At 28.1% G+C, this 22,025-nt stretch overlaps 1 protein-coding gene across 9 annotated transcripts in view; it reads right to left on the minus strand.

Annotated features, from left to right (window-relative positions):
* Nucleotides 1-22,025, minus strand: part of LOC111679245 (matrix metalloproteinase-14) — a 71,741-nt gene that overhangs the window by 44,018 nt on the left and 5,698 nt on the right. For 6 of the 9 annotated variants that reach the window (XR_006941242.1, XM_046953529.1, XM_046953525.1 and 3 more), the window contains exon 1: nucleotides 3,002-3,576. The exons of 1 other annotated variant lie outside the window; for it this stretch is intronic. The gene's annotated coding sequence lies outside the window, so the exon portion shown is untranslated. Of the gene's footprint in view, nucleotides 1-3,001; nucleotides 3,577-16,731; nucleotides 16,845-22,025 lie in introns of those variants that run through there. 2 more of the 9 variants (XM_046953527.1, XM_046953532.1) reach the window with 2 other exon arrangements.

The raw sequence follows: 22,025 nt of genomic DNA on the forward strand, positions 1-22,025 counted from the left end.
ATACAATTTGTTTTTGTTCTACTCTATACAAATAAATTTATTAAATAAATAAATTAAATATAAATTTAATAAAAAAGGGAACAATATAAAACTTAAAAAAAAAAACTTTTTATTTAATAGATCATTGAACTGCAATTTCATATTTTTTTGTTTTATCACAAATTTTCCTCATTATTATTATCATTACGACAAAAAAGATACAAATGTATCTTTAAAGTATAAAAAATACTTATTTTTGTAGTTTTTTTTTTTATTAGAGAATAACGGGAATTATATGGAAAAAAGGCTCGCTCTTTGTGCGTAAAATACAGCAACAACAACAATAATAAAAGATCTTACTTATACACTCTCACTAATATATAAAACTGTAAAAATATTTATTAATGAGTCGTCGTACATTCTTTGTATTATGATTGGTGGTTAAAATCAGGGGTTCTTAAACTTGTTTTTGGAAATCATTTTTCAATGTTTATAGTCAATACTATAGATAATTATATAGCTAACACTAAAGATCAGTCTTTAGTCAAAACTATAGATCAATCTTTAGTCACGACTAGAGATTAGCGTGTAGTTAAGACTACAGATCAGAATGTAACAAAACAGTAGATCAATCAACAGTCAAGGCAACAGATCAGGCAGTTGTCAATTTAACTAAAGATTAGTCTATAGTCAAAACTATAGATCAGTCTTTAGTCACGACTAGATATCAGTGTGTAGTTAAGACTACTGATCAGACTGTAACAAAACAGTAGATCAGTCAGCAGTCAAGACAACCGATCAGGCTGTTGTCAATTTAACTAAAGATTAGTCTAAAGTCAAAACTATAGATCATTCTTTAGTCACGACTAGTTAAGACTACAGATCAGACTGTTACAAAATAGTAGATCAATCAGCAGTCAAGACAACAGATCAGTCTGTTGTCAAGATTATAGATCAATCTGTAGTAAATATTACAGATCAGTCTGTAGTATAGACTACAGATCAATCTGCGGTCAAGATTACCGATCAGTCTGTAGTCAAGACTACAGATCAGTCTGTATTCAAGATTACAGATCAGTCTGTAGTATAGACAACAGATCAATCTGCAGTCAAGATTACAGATCAGCCTGTAGTCAAGACAACACATAGGTCTGTAGTCTTGACTATTTATTAGTCCATGGCTTGCCATGGCTATAAATACTAAAGTCTACAGATAAGTTATAGCAAAATTATAGATCAAAATCATTCTGAAGTCAAGACTGAATATCAATATATAGTCCAATATATAATCAATACTAAAGATCATTCTAAAGTCATAACTATAGATTAGTCTATTGTCAAAAATCTAGATCAGACAATTGTTAAGATTACAGATAAGTCTGTAGTCAAGACTGATCTATAAATCTGTAGTCAAATCTATATATTAGGCTGTAGTCTAGTCTGTAATCAAAACTACGTATTAATCTGTAGTCTAGTTTAGATCAGTCTATAGCCAAGACAGATAAGCCATACACAAAACTATAGATCAGTAGATGGTCAATAATATAGATAAGACTGCAGATCAATTTATAGTCAGAACTGAAGTTATTGTCAAGATCAGCCTAGTATTAGGTAAACACAGGCAAATGTCAAGACTTGAGATCAGTCTATTGGTAAGACAACAGATCAGTCTATAGACAAGATTATAGATCTGATCAATTAAAATATCATATGATAATAAAAGATCAGTCTCTACATATGTATCAGTCTCTTGTCAAGATTAAAGATCAGTCAGTAATCAATAGATAAGGCTATTGAGAAGACTAAAGTTTAATCTATAGCTGAAACTATAGAACAGTCGGTGGTCATGACTACAGATGTATATTTGTGGCAAAATTTAGGTTATAGATCTATTTACTTTCTATGTCTCTCTATTTAGAATATAAGTTAAGTTCAACTCAACTGATCAAGAATACCAAAACGATATTTCAAAATACAAACTCTTAAAGTTTTAAACCCATCAGATTAGTTTCTTTTGACTTAAAAATTAACTTTATTAAAAAAAACTTCAAAACGCTTAAAGTTTTATATAGACTCTACAGAACTATTCTTAAACTTTTCTTAAAAATATAAGTTTTCAAGATCAGTTTTTTAACAGTAAAACTGCGGTTCTAACAAAATTTGTATAAAAGTTCACAAAGTTTTTAAACTTTTTAAAACAAAATGTTATATTTTAAGACAATCGATCTTCAAGAAAAAATCACTTTTTCACCGATAAAAAACAATATTTGTATAAAATAGTTAATAGCAATACGACTTATTGAGTAAAAGTACTAAATTTTAAAAAATTTATTTTCAAAGTTAATCATAAAATCAATTTCTTATAAAATTTTTAAAACGACTATTAAATTCTACTGAAAACAGTACCGACTCCCAAAAACTTACAGTAATTTCTAATAAATTTTAAAATTGACATCATTGATTTTAGTTTCCACTTTAAAACTTTCTCTATAAATCAATTTAACTTTAAAATATTTATTATTAAAATTTCAAATCTTTCCATTATGAAATTGAATACATTTTTATTTTGTAAAAATCTTTAGCAATAAATAAAAAATGTAAAAACATTTATAAAATAAAAATAATAAAGACTTTTATAAAAATAAATAAGAAAAAAACCGGCTAAGACTAAAGAAATGCGTAAGATTCTTAAAGCAAGATCAAGATCACTAGAATATGATCAACACAACACAAGTGATAACAACAGCAGCTGCAGCAGCAGCATCATCGTTTGGGAAACCCCTGCATTAGGAGCAAATGAGAAGAAGAATAATAATAAAGATGATGACGATGTTGCTGCTGTTGATTGTTAATTTTTGTTCATTCTGAATAATTTGAAATGCACTTTTTTATTCTTCATAAGACTTGAGTGTTTTTAATTGAAGGCGATTAATTAATTGTTTTATGTTCAAATTTAACTTCTATTTCTTTTTGAGTTTATTAACAAAATTTATTAAATATATTTTTTTTAAATTATGCTTACTTTTGTTTGTAGTTGTTGTTAGTGTAACTTTTAATCAGTTTAAAGATATTTTTATGTTTGTAATTTTTTTTTTAATAATTTTTTTTCGTGGCAACTGTTTTATTCTTTTGCTTCAACAATTTTTTATTAAATTCGTTAATAAAACTTCTTTAACTTTTCAAAAACACTTTGCACTTTAAAGTTTAATATTTTAATAAAATTTTCAATATTTTTTTAACAAATTTGGCGTTTTTCAGTTTCAAAATTGTTCGTTCGTTTCACTATTTTTTAAAATTCAAAATTCTTAATTCAATTTAAAAGTTTCTGTTTAAAACCCGCGTTATTATTATAATTGTAGTTTAAAAAATAAAAAAATATATATTTTATTATTCTATCAAGAGGCGGAGCTGTTAACAACCTCTTGCTAAGGCGAGCAAATTTCAACTGATTTTTCGAATTCACAATTTGTTAAAACAACAACCTCTTCGTAATCATCAACATCATCATCTGGTTGCTATTTTGCTTTTGTTTTATTCTGTTGTTGTGTATTATTATCGTATATTTATCGTTTCTTCTTCAACATTCATTGACTAATATCGAACTATACTACTAAACTGATCGCTCACAAGCGATCGCTTTGCTTTAAAGCTTTGCCAAAATGCACGAAGCAAAAAAAAAGCTTTTGTTTTGTTTGAGCAAGAACCAGAGAACAAAGCAAATAATTGTTAGCTTTTGTTGTTTGTCATTAACAGTGCCGGAGGGTGTGCGAGAGAGTGGATGAGTAAATAAGTGATCGTGAGAGTGAGTATGAGCATATTTATAGTTTTTGTTTTATTTTAGCATTTTTTTTGTTTTGTTATCTCTTTGCTGAAAAATTATTGAAATATCTTTTGTTTATAATTTCCAATAAAGTTACCAATTTTATGAATCATAACATTATTCCCATTAGCCATTCAAATATTTTCCTCTAATATATTTTTTTCTTAATTAAAATTTTTTAAATATTTTCGTTAATTTACAAGTTTGACATATTAATGTTCTTTCAATAAGTTTTGAAATGGAGTTCCGCGAATATAAGTTATTTGAAATTCATATATTTCATTTAAATATAGTTCGAATGGTGATTTTTCTTGGAAATCTCAACTATTCGATAATGAGTATGTATGAGCACAGGACTAGTCCAGTGACTAGTTCTTTGTAGTCAATCGTTGGTACTATCACTTCACATGAGGACAATGTGTAGTGCAACAAGTCTATGTTTTTAAATTGAGTTTCTAAAATATATGATATTCTTTTATGCTCCCACATGTTTCATATAAAAGTTTATAATTCGAATGGTGATCTTTCATGAAATTCCCCACTAATCGAGAACGAATATTCTCAAAAAATTCAGCTGTAACAACACCCTGTTTTTTCAATAAGTTTTATATTTATATTATATTAAAGTTAGAATGGTGAGTTGATTTTTTATGGAATTCCCGACCTATTCGAGAGCGAGTTTGCAACGAAAAGCATAAATTATTTTTCTAGTTCTTTGCATTTAAATTGAATTTAATTGAGGCAGAACTAGTTCAGTGTCTGGATCTATGTAGTTAATCATTAAACCTATCTCTGGACGTGTAGACAATCTGTCATAGTGGAGAAGTCACTAATCGGTTCAGATTCTCTTTGATTTGAAGATTATATAGACAAAAATAGTTTCCCTTCTTCAGTAAATGTACCACAAGAAGTCATTAAGATTTCAGATCCTAAATCTCTATACAATATGAACAAAAAAAACAAAAAACAAAGATGCCAAAGCGTTTGGTACATAAGTAACTCAAGAACCCTTCATCCTATACTCATAGTAAATCTCGTATTGACTTCAAAATGATCTTAAATTCTCTTAGGCAGATTAGTTGTAATACTTAATCAAACTTTCATGTTTCTCTAAGACTTCAATTACTATAAACAATTTCAAAAGAATCACAGTTCATTATACGATCGAGTTTTGACGTTTCGACGTTTCTTTCCGACGAGTATGATGCGGAATGATCATATTTATCCAAAGATTGTCAATTCAACAAAGTTGTTCAAAACGAAAGCCTTTTTCTCCGAAAAAGAAACAGTCTTACAACAACAACTATAATTTTTCTTAATGGATCTCTTGAGATATATCGCGGAACTCACAAATATATTGATTTCCTTATAAAGTAATTTTTTTTGAACCGGTGGTCTTTAAACTTACTACTCCATAATGGCTCATATATTGACTTTAATGTTGCTATATAAGACCCCAGATCATAGAGAACGCTAAATGAGGGAAGTTTATCTGAAGATCTCTGTTACAAGATAAAGCGCATTCTTCTTCAAACTTACATAACATATACATTTAGTTTAAATTTATTAATATTTTGAAAAGTTTTACATTTAATTACAATATTTTTTGTGGAAACATTCATCAATATGTTAATTTGAAAAGATATCTTCTTAAAAGTACTTTATACACATCGCTAAGTGCGGCAGTAGGGACTGTTTTTTATATAAAATTGTTACAGACTCTAAAAACCGGGGACTTGGTTTTTATAACAAATTCTTTGTATTGGCAACCCTTTCGATCATGTTTATTTGATCGTTAACTCTCACTGTCATCAATCGTCTACTCTTGGCCTGTTGTACAGAAGCTTTTTTGCGTTAATGAACAGCAGAACCTGTTAAATTGGCTAAAATTGAAAATACAAACAAACAAAAGATACGTGCGAGTAGTATCTACAAAATAAATAAATAAATGTTTAAATAAAGCATCTATCTTTAAGATACTATTAGACAATTAAACAAAAACAAAGTAAATAAACGCAAACTGAAAACAAGATCTTGTTAGCTTTTAACTTAGTATAAACAAAAAAAAAAAAAACATAAAATGTTGAATGAAAAAGAAATGAGCAGCTGCAGCAGCAAAAATAACAACAGCTAGTTGTAGTAAATAGATGAATAATCAAAGATTTCTTGGAATTAAAAAACTTCGTCATGACAAAAACAACAAAAAAATTCACACAATACCAGACACTTTTAAGAAAAAAAAAAGACTCAGATACATACATGTGTTTCAATAATATTACTTGGTGGGGGGTTGGCAGAGAAGTTTAATATAATAAACCCAGGTGACAGGTTGCACTGTAACTGTGTGCAATTTTTTTTTATTCATTTGTACACTATTTACGAGGGTGTGTGCGTAATTAAGCGGTAGCTTTTGTTTCAATTTATTTGTTTATGTTTTTTTTTTTTGTATTGAAATTTCTTTGTCATCGTTCCCGGTTACAATGAATTGTTTTAATATTTAATTTTTTTTTCTTGGTTTTCATCTTAAAAATGTTAAAATTCAAATGAATTCCATATATACATACATACATACATACATACATGCGTTGTTATAAAGTGTAATGAACAAATCTTTTTTTTTTCCAAGTCATGCCTTAATGACTGGTCTGTTGTGGGGGAATGGAGAATTCCCAATTAAGATTTTTATTTAGGCCGTTTACTGCTGCTGTTGTTGTGATGAAAAAGCAAGAATTGTTGTTAGTTTTGCATATGTGAAACGAATGAAATTTTATGTGTCAACATAAAATTTTTCTGAATGAATTTGTTTTTCGATTTTATTTGCTGCTGGTTTGTTGTTGTGCTGGAGAATTTCCTAGTATTTCCGGACCAATTTGTGTTTTTTATCTTTTAAAATTTCTTTTTGTTGTAAAGTATAATTTTGTTTCTACTAGATTGTTTGTGTGCTATTTTCTTTTAATTTGGCATGATTAATATTGAAATGTATTTGTATTGATTAAAATAAATGTTTGGAGAGGATTACACGCAAAAACAGGGTATTTTAATATGAAGTGTTAAAGACCTAAAACTAACTAACTAATTATCTAACTAACTAACTAACTACCTAACTAACTAACTAACTAACTAACTAACTAACTAACTAACTAACTAACTAACTAACTAACTAACTAACTAACTAACTAACTAACTAACTAACTAACTTACTAACTAACTAACTAACTAACTAACTTACTAAATAACTAACTAACTAACTAACTAACTAACTAACTAACTAACTAACTAACTAACTAACTAACTAAGTAAGTAACTTACTAACTAACTAACTAACTAACTAACTAACTAACTAACTAACTAACTAACTAACTAACTAACTAACTAACTAACTAACTAACTAACTAACTAACTAACTAACTAACTAACTAACTAACTAACTAACTAACTAACTAACTAACTAACTAACTAATTAACTAACTAACTAACTAACTAACTAACTAAATAAATAACTAACTAACTAACTAACTAACTAACTAACTAACTAACTAACTAACTAACTAACTAACTAACTAACTAACTAACTTATTAATAATTAATTAATTATTTAATTAATTAATTAATTAATTAATTAATTAATTAATTAATTAATTAATTAATTAATTAATTAATTAATTAATTAATTAATTAATTAATTAATTATTTAATTAATTAATTAATTAATTAATTAATTAATTAATTAATTAATTAATTAATTAATTAATTAACTAACTAACTAAATAACTAACTAACTAGCTAACTAACTAACTAACTAACTAACTAACCAATTAACTAACTAACTAGCTAAATATTTAACTAACAAACTAACTAACTAACTAACTAACTAACTAACTAACTAACTAACTAACTAACTAACTAACTAACTAACTTTTAACTAACTTACTAACTCTTAACTAAATACCTAACTGACAAAATAACTTACTAACTAACTAACTAACTAACTAGGGATTCGACTTTTTTAACCTTTTAACCCTTTGTCGCAATTAGTGGAGATAGGGGTTATATACAAGTTTGTCAGCAAACACCAAGAAATAATAATCTAAGGCCCAACAAACACGGGTCTGTCACAAATAGAGGTCCTGAAATTCTGAGTTAATTTAAAATACTCTCATGACAAAACTACGTAAAAAAAGTCTGCTAAATTCACTTAAAATACTCACCCCAAACAGTTGGGTCTATCGAAGATTATTTGATTAAGTACATATTCTCGGAAATAGATTTATCGTTAATAACTTCGTCAAAAATATCGTTATTACCATAAAATTGTTCCACATATGCAAATAATTTGAACAAAACTCAAATTATTAACTTAGATCTGTATCGGTCCATAATTGGTCATAGCTCCTATATAAGGTCAATTACCCATAACCTTGTAAACGCAAATATTTCATTACAAAACAAAAATATCGGAATAATAAAATTCGTCATAAATGAGGTACAATTTTTTCGCTTAAGTGGACATAACTATTTGATATTTGTATATACGAATCACTTCGATAATTTTTTCTGGTTATGACCCATAGTTCTCATACAAGGTCCACTTATGTCATATTTTATTAATATCTAAAAGTATAACACTTGTACTACCAACACCCACAAGTTACTGTTTACATTTCCTGGTTCGATCTAGCAAACAACTTGTGCATCGATGATGATCAGTTTATAATTGAGTCAAGCCCCTAAATAGGAAATTATTTTAAATATAATGTCAAATATGTATATTAAATCTTATTTGACATTTGTTACTTTATTAAATAATTTTTAAAAATTATTCAAATTTTATTTCATTATCTACACCTCTTTAAAAGATCACCTATTTAATGATCAATCGATCGAACTTTGCCAGACAGTCACTCACTTGTTTATTTGTTTTAGTTTTTGGTTAAACAACAATAAAATGAACGGCACACGTTCGTTGTATATGGACAACAAATGATTTTACGTTGATGAACGTGTTGGTGGCTGTATGTATCTTATACTTAGGTCTATGGTGCACAGTGAAGTAGGATTGAATGTTTTTTCTTGAATTAGTTCTACGTTTATTGTGTGTTACTAGGGGCTTTTTGTTACAGCGGTGTGTAACTGATTTTACTATTTCTTGAAAGTTCTAAGCGAGTCCTAATTATCTCTTAAAGTGTAAGAGTTGTTCTAAACATGTGATACGTGCAAACAATTTTTATTTTACTCCACTGTGCTAGACGTAATTTTGAATATTCTTTCAACATTTCTGCTGCTGAAAAGATTAATTTATTTATTTTATAATTTTTATTATTATTTCATTCATTTGTTTATTGTCTACTTTATGTTTGATTGCTTCTTCTACTTCTTATTGCATCCGAACGTGTGTATGGGATTTCAAGAAAGAAGCAACTTTCGCATGTCTGGATGTGTCATAATGCAATTAACCATGCGGGCCCAACCCATATGAAATAATTTTCCTTTTAAATAACAGAATGTAATTGTAATTGTGAAACACTGACTGTAACAGAAATTCAGTTTTTAGGGAGAAATTTTTTTAGAATTTTAGTTATATCAAGAAAAAAATTTGTTGCAGCAACTAAAAATTATAATCATTTTTTTATATTTTAAAATCAAATTTAAAAACTTCAAGTTCTTATGACTAATTTTGCTCAATAATGATTTTTTTCTTTTAAATTAAGAAAAACTGCTAAAAGTTATTATAATTTCGACATCAATAAACAAATCACTTAATTGCAATAAATAATTAATAATAATAAAAATAAAAAAAGAAAATTAAACGCATTGTAAGCATTCTACATGCATGTATATTTAGATTTAACTGTATTAATATAATCCATTTAATAGTTTTTTTTTTGTTTTTATTTTTACTGTTCTCGTTCAATTACACTATATAGTAAACAAATAGTTCATAGAATACTATATGAATCATCAAGTTTGGCATAAAAAATGATTTAAATAAATTGTATACAATTTTTGTTTTCAATTTAATGTCAGACACAATAATGATCTTAGATATATGTAGGTATAGTAAATTAATCAATGCGTTTGCTTCAAATGAGACTTTCTAGAATAGAGACTAAATATTTTTCCTGTTATATAGAATAATCAATCTCGTTGAATGTTAGATTATAGTCTGAGTAAAACAGAGACTAATTCTCGCTAGAGTAAAGACTATAGTTAGGCAGTGCTTGATGAACCCCCGGGGGCATGTTACCTTGATGAAAGATTTCATCATGATGTGATTTCAATCCTGTAGAAAAGTATCTCTGTTGTCTGTTGGGACTATTAACTGGTGATGAACAGATCTATCCTCGGCCTTTCCTTGGAATGATTCGATAATCACCTATTATGGTAGCAAGGGAATCGGTAGCCCGCATGGCAGTGTTTCGGACTTTGTCTTGTCCTGGTTATTGGATAGGTTCTTTTGGGGTGCACGTATTGGCTGTGGTGATAAAATATATAATTCCTGCTCATATCTCTAAGATAAGTAAGATCGGATATTGTTCTCTATAAGTATGTCGGATGAATAAGAAGTGTTGATGCCATTTAATTTTCCTTCCTTGTCTAGGTATGTTCAAAGAAAAATTTCTTCATACCAGATTTACTACAGTATGTTCTATGTGAGTAAGAACAAAGTTCTCGGTTTATTTGATGGATTCGTGTTTCGGTTTACCAAATACGTCTGCAGGTGCTGTTTACGACTCAACCGAGCGGTGTACTTGAGCAATGTTATTGTATATGAACCGGCAGAAGCATGTTCTTAACTTGCCACTTAATACAGAAAGCGGCGAGATGGTGAGTTGTAAAGAAGATCTTTTGTGGAAAGAAAAAGACTACCATAAAAAAGACCAGCAAGATAGGTGTTCACATAGAACATTTAGATATTATTGTTATGTCGCAGTATAGACAATAGACTTGCTAGATTGGAATATAGACTAAAGTCTAGTCAGATTACAGAATATAGTTTCGCTATGGTAAAGAAGATTGTTCTGAATTGTAAAGCTTAAAGTTACGACAAAGTAGATGTAATAGCCTTACCAGTACATAGACTATAGCATAGCCAGTGTAAAGACGTTTGTCATGCCAGAATAGATACTAAATTCTCACTAGATTATAAACAATAGTTCTTTTAGTGTAGACTGTTATAACTTCGTCAGAATAGAGACTATATAGTAGAGACTAAATAGTGTCGTCAGAGTATAGACTTTAGTCTTATTAGCGTAGTTAATATTCAGCCATATAAGAGACTATGATCTTGTTAGAATAGAGACTTTAATCTCGATGGTGTATAGACTAAACTGTTATCAGAGTTTTGCATAATGCCATGACAGTTTAGAGAGACTATAGTCTCTCCAGAGTAGATACTATAGTTTTGCCAATAGTCTAGTCAGATATGGGGCTATAGTCTGGTTAGAGTATAGCATTATTAGCGTAGATATTATTGTCACGCCATATAAGACACTATGGTCTTATTAGATTATAGACTTTAATCTCAATGGAGTATATATTATAGTTTAATAAGAGTTTCGAATATAGTCTTAAGAGTTTAGAGAGACTATAATATCACCACAGTAGTGACTATAGTTTTGCCAATAGTCTCGTCAGATATGGGACTATAGTCTTGTCAGAGTAGGGACAATATCCTCACTTGAGTAGAGACTATAGTCTCGCCAGAGTAGAGCCTTAGTCTTGACAGAGTATAAACTCTAACTATCACCACAGTGGCCACCATAGTCTTGTATTGTTACCATAGATAAGAGACTATAGTCTTATTAGAGTTAACTTTAATCTCACTAGTAGTAAAGACTATAGTTTTATTAAAGTATTGACTATAGACTCGCCAGATTAGAGAGAAAGTATCGCCAGAGTGAAGGCAAAACGCACATTAGAGTATAGACAATATCCTCGCTTGTGTTGTCTCAGCTGAGTAGAAATCATAAAGTAGGGACTATAGTCTCGCCAGAAGACTATAGTTTTGTTAGAGTAGAGACTATTGTCGCGCCAGTTACCTACCGAACCGATAATTTAATGTATATTATTATCGTAAGTAGTGTATAACCATAATATACTTATTTAAGTCTGTAACAAAACTTCAAAGTATGAAGAATAAAACTTGAGACTTTTGCATTCCATTCTTACACTATATGAATACACTAAATGCATCGTCAGCATATAACTGTTTATCATAGACGAAAAAATCATTTATAAGATAGTTTTAAGATCCATTTCAATAAACAAGAATTTTTTAAAAGATCAAAAATAAAAAAAATATTTGTTTATTTTATTCGAATAAAACAAAATACATAAGTCGCCAGTTTAGAGAATATAATCTTTCTCGAGTAGAGATTATAGTCGCCAAAGAAGAGTCCATACTCTTATTAGAGTAGAGACTCGGCAGAATAAAGTTTAATGTAGATAGTCTCGCAGCAGTAGGAATTATAGTCTCGCCAGAGTAAAATCTATTGTCACGCCGGCATAGAGTTGAAACTACAGTAACGTTCGATTTTAAACTTAAGTTTCATTCGTGTAGAGACTATAGTTCAATTTAATGCTATAGTCCCAGCAGAGTTAACACTAAAGCTCCGCCTGAACAGAAACTACATACTAGTTAAAGTAGAGACTATGTTGGCATGAGTGTATTGACATTTAGATACAGATTTAGTTAGTTTTAGGGTACTAAGAAGTCGTCTTATACCTAAAAATCTATTTGCTTTGCTTTTTGACTACTTCCGATTTAAAAAAATTTCAATATTTCTGTTATTGCCTAAAAGTTTTTTGTTTTAATATCTTTTTGTGGTTGCCACATCTGTATTTATAATTATATTTTTAAACAAACAAATTAATGTGTCTTCTTTTCCTGGAATCAAATATGTTTTTTAGGTTTATAAAACTCATGAAATGCACTTACTGATGCAGATGTTGGGTGACTAAATTCTCAGCCCATAAGTTATTAAATTTAAAAGGGGAGATATGTATATATTTAGATCGAAAGTTATGGGGTTTTGGAAATCTTTTGAGGTTTTTTATAGACTTTTTTTCTGTTAAATGTTAAAGCTAATTTTAAGTGTTAATCTATTTACCACAAAAATGACACATGTAATATTTCATAAACAGTTAAGGGAAATTTTTTATATGACATTTTTATCTTTTGTTTTGGTAAATGATCGGAACCAAAAAAAAAAAAAAAAAATTCACATTGAAATAGTTAATTGAACTTTTTGGTTGAATAACTTTTGATAGAAATATTTGTTTTGTAAATATTATATATTTGTTGCTTAAATATGAAGCCCTACATCAGGCATGTTGGAAACAGAAAGTTTTTTTAACTAACTATATCTTCAAAGTGCCTTATCTGAAGTATATAATAGATCAACTTATAGAAAGACAGACGGACAATGCTAGATCATCTGGCGGGACTATAATTTCTAAAATATACAAACATTTAACTTAAATTTTTTCTATTATTTACAGTTTTACCAAAAGATAACACACCTGCCGACCTTTATCATCAATTATTTTACGATCACCGATCACGACACTGAACTTAAACTTGTATTTAAATGGTACTTTTTCAAATACATAATTTTGAATATTAACATTTTATAGTTTATTTATTTAAAAAAACATTTTTAAATATTTTCAATTTTTTTATTATTAAATTTTCCCCCAAATATTGAATATGTGTTTTATTTTTAATTATTAACTATTCAATAATTTGTTATTTAACCTTTTATTAAAAATAAATAAATTACAAACATATTTATAAATTATTACTTGTCACCAGTAATTATTCACTTTTATAGTTTTTTAACAAGTTTAAAAACGCTGTTTTTTTATTAAAAATTTCTTTATTAAAAATCTATGCACGTCATAGTTTTCAGTGTCAAAATGTCTGGCAAATTAAATAAAAAATATGGGGAGGAGGGGGGTTAAAATTTTAAGAGAAAAATATTTGTTTTGTCAAGTATGCAGCGGCTTTCAATCATTTATTTATTAGTTTTTTTTAAATTGATTTAAAAAATTGTCATCTGCTTAATGAAAAATTTGGCAGGAATTTTTTAATGACAAAACTAATTGATAAAAATCATTTTTTAACATTAACAATACTGGCGGTTTAGTACAAAGTAAAACTTTGTAAATTTACAAGGAATTATAGGAAAATTGTTTTATTATTTATTTATTAATTCATTCGCAATATTAAATCTTTTTAATTTTTAAGCGAAATGCCAGTAGAGACTCTTGTCTCGGCAGAGAGAAGCTAGAGTCTCATCGGAGAAGACATAACAGTATCACCAGAGTGCAGACAAAATTCTCTTCAGAATGGGGATTAAAGTCTCGTCCTATGGATATTAATGTCTAGCCAAAGAATAGCTTAAAGTCATGATAGTTTGATTTTGCTAGAGTAAAATTTTAGTCTCATCAGAGTAGAGACAATAATCTTACTTAAGAAGAGACTATAGTCTTGCCAGAGTAAAAGTCATTTTCTATCCAGAGCAGAAATTATAGTCTCACAAGAGTATAGATAATAGCCTCGCCAAAGTAAAGACTAAAGTTTTGTTATAGTACCGATTATAGTCTTACCTGATTAGAATCTACAGTCTTGTCAAAGTATATGCTATAGTCTCATACGAAAAAGGACAACAATCTTGTCAGAACTACTAGTCTTACAAAAATACATACTAGAGCAGGAATGGAAAACTCAGTAATTTGGTACCTGTTTCAGTACATTTTGATATCAAAAACTTCCGCAGTTCCCAAGACATTTTCGATAAATAGTCCAGTCTATAGTCTAGTCTATAGTTTAGTCTATAGTCTAGTCTATAGTCTAGTATATAGTCTAGTCTATAGACTAGTCTAGCCTATAGTCTAGTCTATAGTCTATACTATAGTATACTCTATAGTCTAGTTTATTGTGTAGTTAGTCTATAGTATATTGTTTAGTCTACAGTCTATTCTATAGTCTAGTTTACAGTCTATACTATAGTCTAGTCTACAGTCTATTCTATAGTCTAGTCTATAGACTATTCTATAGTCTAGTCTATACACTATTCTATAGTCTAGTCTAAAGGCTATTCTATAGTCTAGTCTATAGACTATTCTATAGTCTAGTCAATAGACTATTTTATAGTCTAGTTCTATAGTCTAGTCTATAGACTATTCTATAGTTTACTCTATAGACTATTCTATAGTCTAGTCTATAAACTATGCTATAGTCTAGTCTATAGACTATTCTATAGTCTAGTCTATAGACTATGCTATAGTCTAGTCTATAGACTATTCTATAGTCTAGTCTATAGACTTTTCTATAGTCTAGTCTATAGTCTAGTCTATAGACTATTCTATAGTCTAGTCTATAGACTATTCTATAGTCTAGTCTATAGTCTAGTCTATAGACTATTCTATAGTCTTGTCTATAGACTATTCTATAGTCTAGTCTGTAGACTATTCTGTAGTCTATAGACTATTCCGTAGTTTAGTCTATAGACTATTCTATAGTCTAGTCTATAGATTTTTCTATAGTCTATAGATTATTCTATAGTCTAGTCTATAGATTATTCTATAGTCTAGTCTATAGACTATTCTATAGTTTAGTCTATAAACTATTATATGGTCTAGTCTATAGACTATTCTATAGTCTAGTCAATAGACTGTTCTATAGTCTAGTCTATAGACTATTCTGTAGTCTAGACTTTAGACTATTCTATAGTCTAGTCTATAGACTAATCCGTAGTTTAGTCTATAGACTATTGTATAGTCTAGTCTATAGACTATTCTATAGTCTAGTCCATAGACTTTTCTATAGTCTAGTCCATAGACTATTCTATAGTCTAGTCCATAGACTAGACTATTCTATAGTTTAGTCTATAGATTTTTCTATAGTCTAGTCTATAGACTATTCTATAGTCTAGTCTATAGACTATTCTATAGTCTAGTCTATAGACTATTCTATAGTCTATTCTATAGACTATTCTATAGTCTAGTCTATAAACTATTCTATAGTCTAGTCTATAAACTATTCTATAGTATAGTCTATAGACTATTCTATAGTCTAGTTTATAGACTATTCTATAGTGTAGTCTAGTCTATAGACTATTCTATAGTGTAGTCTATAGTATTTTCTTTAGTCTAGTCTTTAGTCTAGACTATAGCCTATAATATAGTCTATGGTCCAGTCTATAGTCTAGTCTATAGTCTACTTTATAGCCTACTCTATAGTTTATAATCAAGTCTATATACTAGACTAAAGTGTAGTCTATAATCAAGTCTATAGTCTAGTCTATAGCCTAGTCTATAGTCTGGTCTATAGTCTAATCTATAGTCTAGTTTATAGCCTGGGCTATAGTCTAGTCTGTAGTCTAGTGTATAGTCTAGTATATTGTATAGTTAGTCTATAGTCTATAATTTGGTCATTAGTCTAGTCTATAGACTATTCTATAGTCAAGTTTATAGCCTAGTCTATAGTCTGGTCTATGGCCTAGTCTATTGTCTTGTCTATAGTCTAATCTATAGTCCAGTCTTTAATCTAGTCTATAGTCTAATCTATAGTCTAATTTGTAGTCTAGTCTATAGTCTAGTCTATAGTATAATAAATAGTCTAGTCTATAGGCTAGTTTATAGTGTAGTCTAAAGTTTATCCTATAGTTTGTTATGTAGTTTAGTTTATTGTCTGGTCTATAGTCGACTATAGTCTAGTGTATAATCTTGTCTATAGTATATTTTTTAGTCTAGTCTATAGTATGTTCTATGGTGTAGACTATTGTTTAGTGTGTAATCTAGTTTGTAGTCTATAGTCTACATGTAGTACTGTAGGTTGGTACAGCTCTTCGTCCAGATCATACATTTAACTTATAATATAATGAACATAATAACTATAATTCTAAAACTTTCGATTCCCAACTTACCTTTAATTATTTAATTGTAATTCTTGTCTAACTTAAATCCGTAGTTTTGCGTAATTTATTTTATCTACTAGTTTTCACTTTTTGCAAATAATTGATATTTTTATGATAATAATTTTATGTAATTTATAACACTATGGAAATTTTAAATAAAAAATAAATTTATTTAATACAATGAGTAAAATAAGTAATTTACTTTTTACACTTTTTGTTTTAACTATTTGATTTATTTAATTATATATGTGATTTTTTTTTTCGTTAAAAAAAAAATGTGAGAATATTTTGTTTGTTGCTATTATGAAAAATATGAATAATTTGTTTATTTTTGTTGAGGATAAAAAAATTATAAACAATAGCAGCAGCATATAAATAAATAAATTTACAAGTATAAAAAATATTTATATCTTTATCTTTTTTTGTCGCAGATAAGACTGAGAGTATTTTGTACATTGGATTCTTTTCACACAATGGCAAAAATAAACATTTAACTAGTGTTGGCAACTTATACTACTATTTACTTATTTTCTAAATCGCTTCTGATTGAATATATGTACGATCCTTTCTTTAGATTACTCAATATTACGTTTCTCAAACTGTTTATGGAATTTTTAATATTTTCTACTTTTAAAACCCAAGAAATTTAACAAAATGATTACTTTAGACCACTTTAAATACAATATGTTTAACCGATTTGAGGGCATTAAAGCTATTGAAACTCTTAGTTAGTTATTATTGATCAAAAATGTTTTTTTTTGCTTTCGAGTATTTTAAAAAAGATACTAGTATTCAGTAGTCACTATATTGCTTACACTATTTTTAACACTCGTGATTAGATCAGAAATGCATGGAATAGTATCTTTTCGTAAACGGCCAAACTGATAAGATTAGAATGGGAGTGAAGAAAAATAGTATATAAGAGAAGTACAATAATATTGCAAAATTTGTCTCACTATTGCGATAGATCCAATAAAAAGATATATCAGATAAAATTAGATAAAAATTATTTTCTTTTTAGCAAAAATTACAAATGGAAGTATTCAAAATATTTATGAACAAAAAAAAAAAAAAAATAATTTTTACTTTAACAGGTCTAAAATTTCAAAATATATTTTTTTATATTTATATTAATGAGCTTTAATTTTCGAAATTATTGCTGAAATTTAGTTTTCTTTTAAAAGAAATATCATATATTTTAAGTTAAAATATAATTTTTTTTAAATATATAAATTAATTATTTACAGTAATTTTAACACTTCTTAAAGAATTAGTTACACATTTTTTATTCGCTATCCTTTTCAAATGGTTTTACGGGTGTAACAGAAAATAATACACAGTTACGTAAGTTTTTAAAAAAAAACCAACTTGACAATTTTATATTTAAAGGCTTTGTGTCATTGGCTTTGGGGTCTTTCTTAGGAAAGTTCAATACTAGTTCTAGCAAAATTTCTTATTCACTTCTAGTTCAGTACTAGTTCAGTTTTAGTTCAGTTGTAGTTCAGTTCTAATTCAGTTCTAGTTCAGTTTTAGTTAAGTTCTAGTTCAGTTCTAATTCAGTTCTAGTTCAGTTCTAGTTCAGTTCTAGTTCAGTTCTAGTTCAGTTCTAGTTCAGTTCTAGTTCAGTTCTAGTTCAGTTCTAGTTCAGTTCTAGTTCAGTTCTAGTTCAGTTCTAGTTCAGTTCTAGTTCAGTTCTAGTTCAGTTCTAGTTCAGTTCTAGTTCAGTTCTAGTTCAGTTCTAGTTCAGTTCTAGTTCAGTTCAAGTTCTAGTGCAGTTCTTTTTGGCTCGAAATGATGAAACGATAATCCTGTATGTTATTGACTCAATACGTTGAGACGATAATCCTTTAGTCCTTTGCGCATTGCTCTTGGCAAAATGATAAAAATCACATTCTTAAGAAAACGTTAATTACCAATTACAACTGAAAACTTTATTAGTCATTCATTAAATATGTAAAAATTGTGTGTTATAATTTTTTGTTAAAATAAAAAAAATATCCTTTTAAAAAAATTAAGGAAACTTTTTTATGCTTCTCTGAAAGCTAAATATAAATATGTATTACAAGAAAATTTATTTTTTTCTAAATTTTTAGTTTTTGTATATATTTTTTTATTATATGCAATAAATTGCTTGATTTTTTATGCTATTCTCTATTAATCCTTTTTCAAAAAATTTTCTGTTTTTTTTTTGTAATTCGTTTATTATATTAATTTTTATTTTGTTTGTTACTTTCTTAATGATTAATTATCACATATCACATTTTGTCACAAATTTAGTCCTTTTTTGCTGCAAAAAGGCATTTTAGTTTTAATTATACACCATTTATAAACAATTGTTTATGTTTATTTACATGTGGAAGTAATAATTTTTTCACAATAATAATTATTTTTTACTATTATATTTATGTTTTTTTATTAATAATACTATTTCTTTATTCTGTAAGAAATAAAACGTTATTGTAGAAAAAAATCAACCTTTTCTGTTCACGTTTTGTTTTCGACTCGTTGCCGTTGTTAATGTGAATTTTACTCTTAACTTGTCTCGTTTATTGTTTTAACAATAAACTTTGTTTTTGTTGCTGTTGTTGTTGTATTTGTATTTAGCCCTGTTGTTGTACATGTAATCAAATAAATTTCTTAAAGCATTGTGTTTTTGTTGACGTTGTTGTGGTAGAATATTTGCTACTACCAAAAAGAAACAAAGTTTTTTAGTACAAAATAGTTTAATGTATTAGATACATTTTCTCAGTGTATTCTAGTGTAGTATTATTGTTGTTGCTATTTGGTGGTTGGAAAACTTTGTGTTTTTAGTATATATTTTTTAGTTGTTTGTTGTAGTTAGTACTCTACTAACATCTTCTACTATGACTTTTAGCTTAGCTACCACTACATTTGCTTTCAGTTCTACCACCACTACGAGCACTACTACTGCCACATTTTAATAATATAATAACTACTACTACTCACAGTAAAAATAGAAATATGTATATAAAAATAAAATTTTACTCTTCGGCTCCATAATATTTCGCTCGTACTGAACTCTTGTCACGCGAAATATCACTATAATAAAAACACACTCTACTTAATAGTAGTTACTATACTTTCTATACCCTACGCTGATTCTTCTAGGTGGGAATCCGCATCAACATTTAACATTTTTAATGTATTTTTTAATACTCTATAAAATCCCCGATATTGTATAACATCGTCGATGTGTCAGAACTAAAAAAAAAAAAAAAAACGTTACTTGTTCCATAAATCTATGAAAATTAGAACAGAATTGGAACTTGCCGATGGTGTACACGATGTGTTGACGCTTTAGCTAAGTCCATTTGAACTAAGTTGTTTGAAAAGTATGTGTTGTAATGTATTAAACCGGGGTCGTGAGATCCACCCCCTCCTAATTAACTAACTAACTAACTAACTTACTAACTTACTAACTAACTAACTAACTAACTAACTAACTAACTCACTAACTACTAACTAACTAACCAACCAACCAATTAACTAACTAACTAACTAACTAACTAACTAACTAACTAACTAACTAACTAACTAACTAACTAACTAACTAGCTAACTAACTAACTAACTAACTAACTAACTAACTAACTAACTAACTAACTAACTAACTAACTAACTAACTAACTAACTAACTAACTAACTAACTAACTAACTAACTAACTCACTAACTAACCAACCAACTAACCAACTAACCAACTAACTAACTAACTGACTAACTAGTTAGTTATATCGAAAGGACGAAATACTTATATACATCAAAGCCGAAGAAATGCACTTAGTCCTCTATCGGGTCTGTTGTGCTCTCAGGTGGGAATCGAACCCACCACCTCCGATATACCTGACTAAAACACTACTAATTAACTGACTAACTAACAGTTGTTTGATTGCTAGGTTACAACTTCCATTCGGGCTCTTCCCTCAGACAATACCCAGAAAATATTTTCAGATTTTGGTATTGAGTATTGTTGGATATGTAGTTATTTCACACATTACTTGGTAATGAGTTCTGGTTATCAATAAAATAAATAAATTTTTTTGAATGGAATTTGTAGTCAATTCTCTATACTTAGCATATGTCTAATAAGCAATTAATAAGTTTGCCATCGTCGAACAAAAATAAGTAGTTATTCACCCAAAAAATAACTACTTACACTTTTCCCCAATATTACTTGCCTACTTACCGGGTACGTAAAGATTTTGCTGGGTAGAATGACATGTATGAATTCAATTATATTCAAAATTGCGAGTTGTACTGCCATTACAAAGTTTTTATGGACGGGCGGAGCATGATTCAAACGTATTCAGGGATCGGTATAGAAACAATTATATTGAACAAGTTTTTTATTATAAACCAATATTTTGAAGTTTTCAAGAATCGATCCATATTAAGTCTCCCGTTTTAATTATCTTTCTAATTTCCCTTTTTCCCCCGTGGATCCGGGCCTGATATACATATATGATAATTGTCCTTATTATTGGTGTAGGGTATTATATATTTTGACACTGCCCACCTTTACTATCTTAATTGTTTCTTTATTATTGTTATATCACATGTTGTTGTTTTATATTTAAGTTAGTACTAAGTTAGTTTTTATTTAGTACTTTTTTTTGCTTTTAAAGGTGTTTGTTTTTATTTTTACCAAAAATAATTCTCAATTGTTTAGAGCGTTTCGTCTTAGCAATTGTATGGGGTACTAGTGGGTGCGTTCAGTTTTAGTTTATTATTATTATTATTCTTGTTTTGGAGCAAAACTACCTTTACTCACTCAATTAACCCTTATCATATATGTATGTTGTAAATACTTAATAAAGGTAAAGAAAAATACAACGGGAGATGAAAATGGAAAATAGTTTTAAAGGATTTTCATTTTTTTTATTTTAATAAAGAAACGGTTTTATTAAAAAAATGTGAAAGTGAAGAAATGATATACAATTTCTTATTTCCATATCCTTTATAATTTAGAAGATAAGTATTAAGTATGTACTAAACATTCAATTATTTCATTTAATAAAAATACTTTAGTGTTATTTTGTTATTCACTGTTGTTTTGGAATATGTTGACATTTAATTTGACTTTAATTATAAACTCAAACATTTGAGTTGTACATGTAAATTTTTTTAGTAAAAAGGACTTTGTAAAAGGACTCATTGGAAATACAACAATGTTTTTATATTTATATTATAATAAAATGTATCGATAGTCAGATAAAACTTGTTGCTTAATTCTAGAACCACTTAACAGGATATTAAAAATATGTTTTTATAATTATAAGATTACT

The sequence above is a fragment of the Lucilia cuprina genome, chromosome 6, assembly GCF_022045245.1.
Source record: "Lucilia cuprina isolate Lc7/37 chromosome 6, ASM2204524v1, whole genome shotgun sequence".
In the NCBI taxonomy this organism is placed as follows: domain Eukaryota; kingdom Metazoa; phylum Arthropoda; class Insecta; order Diptera; family Calliphoridae; genus Lucilia; species Lucilia cuprina.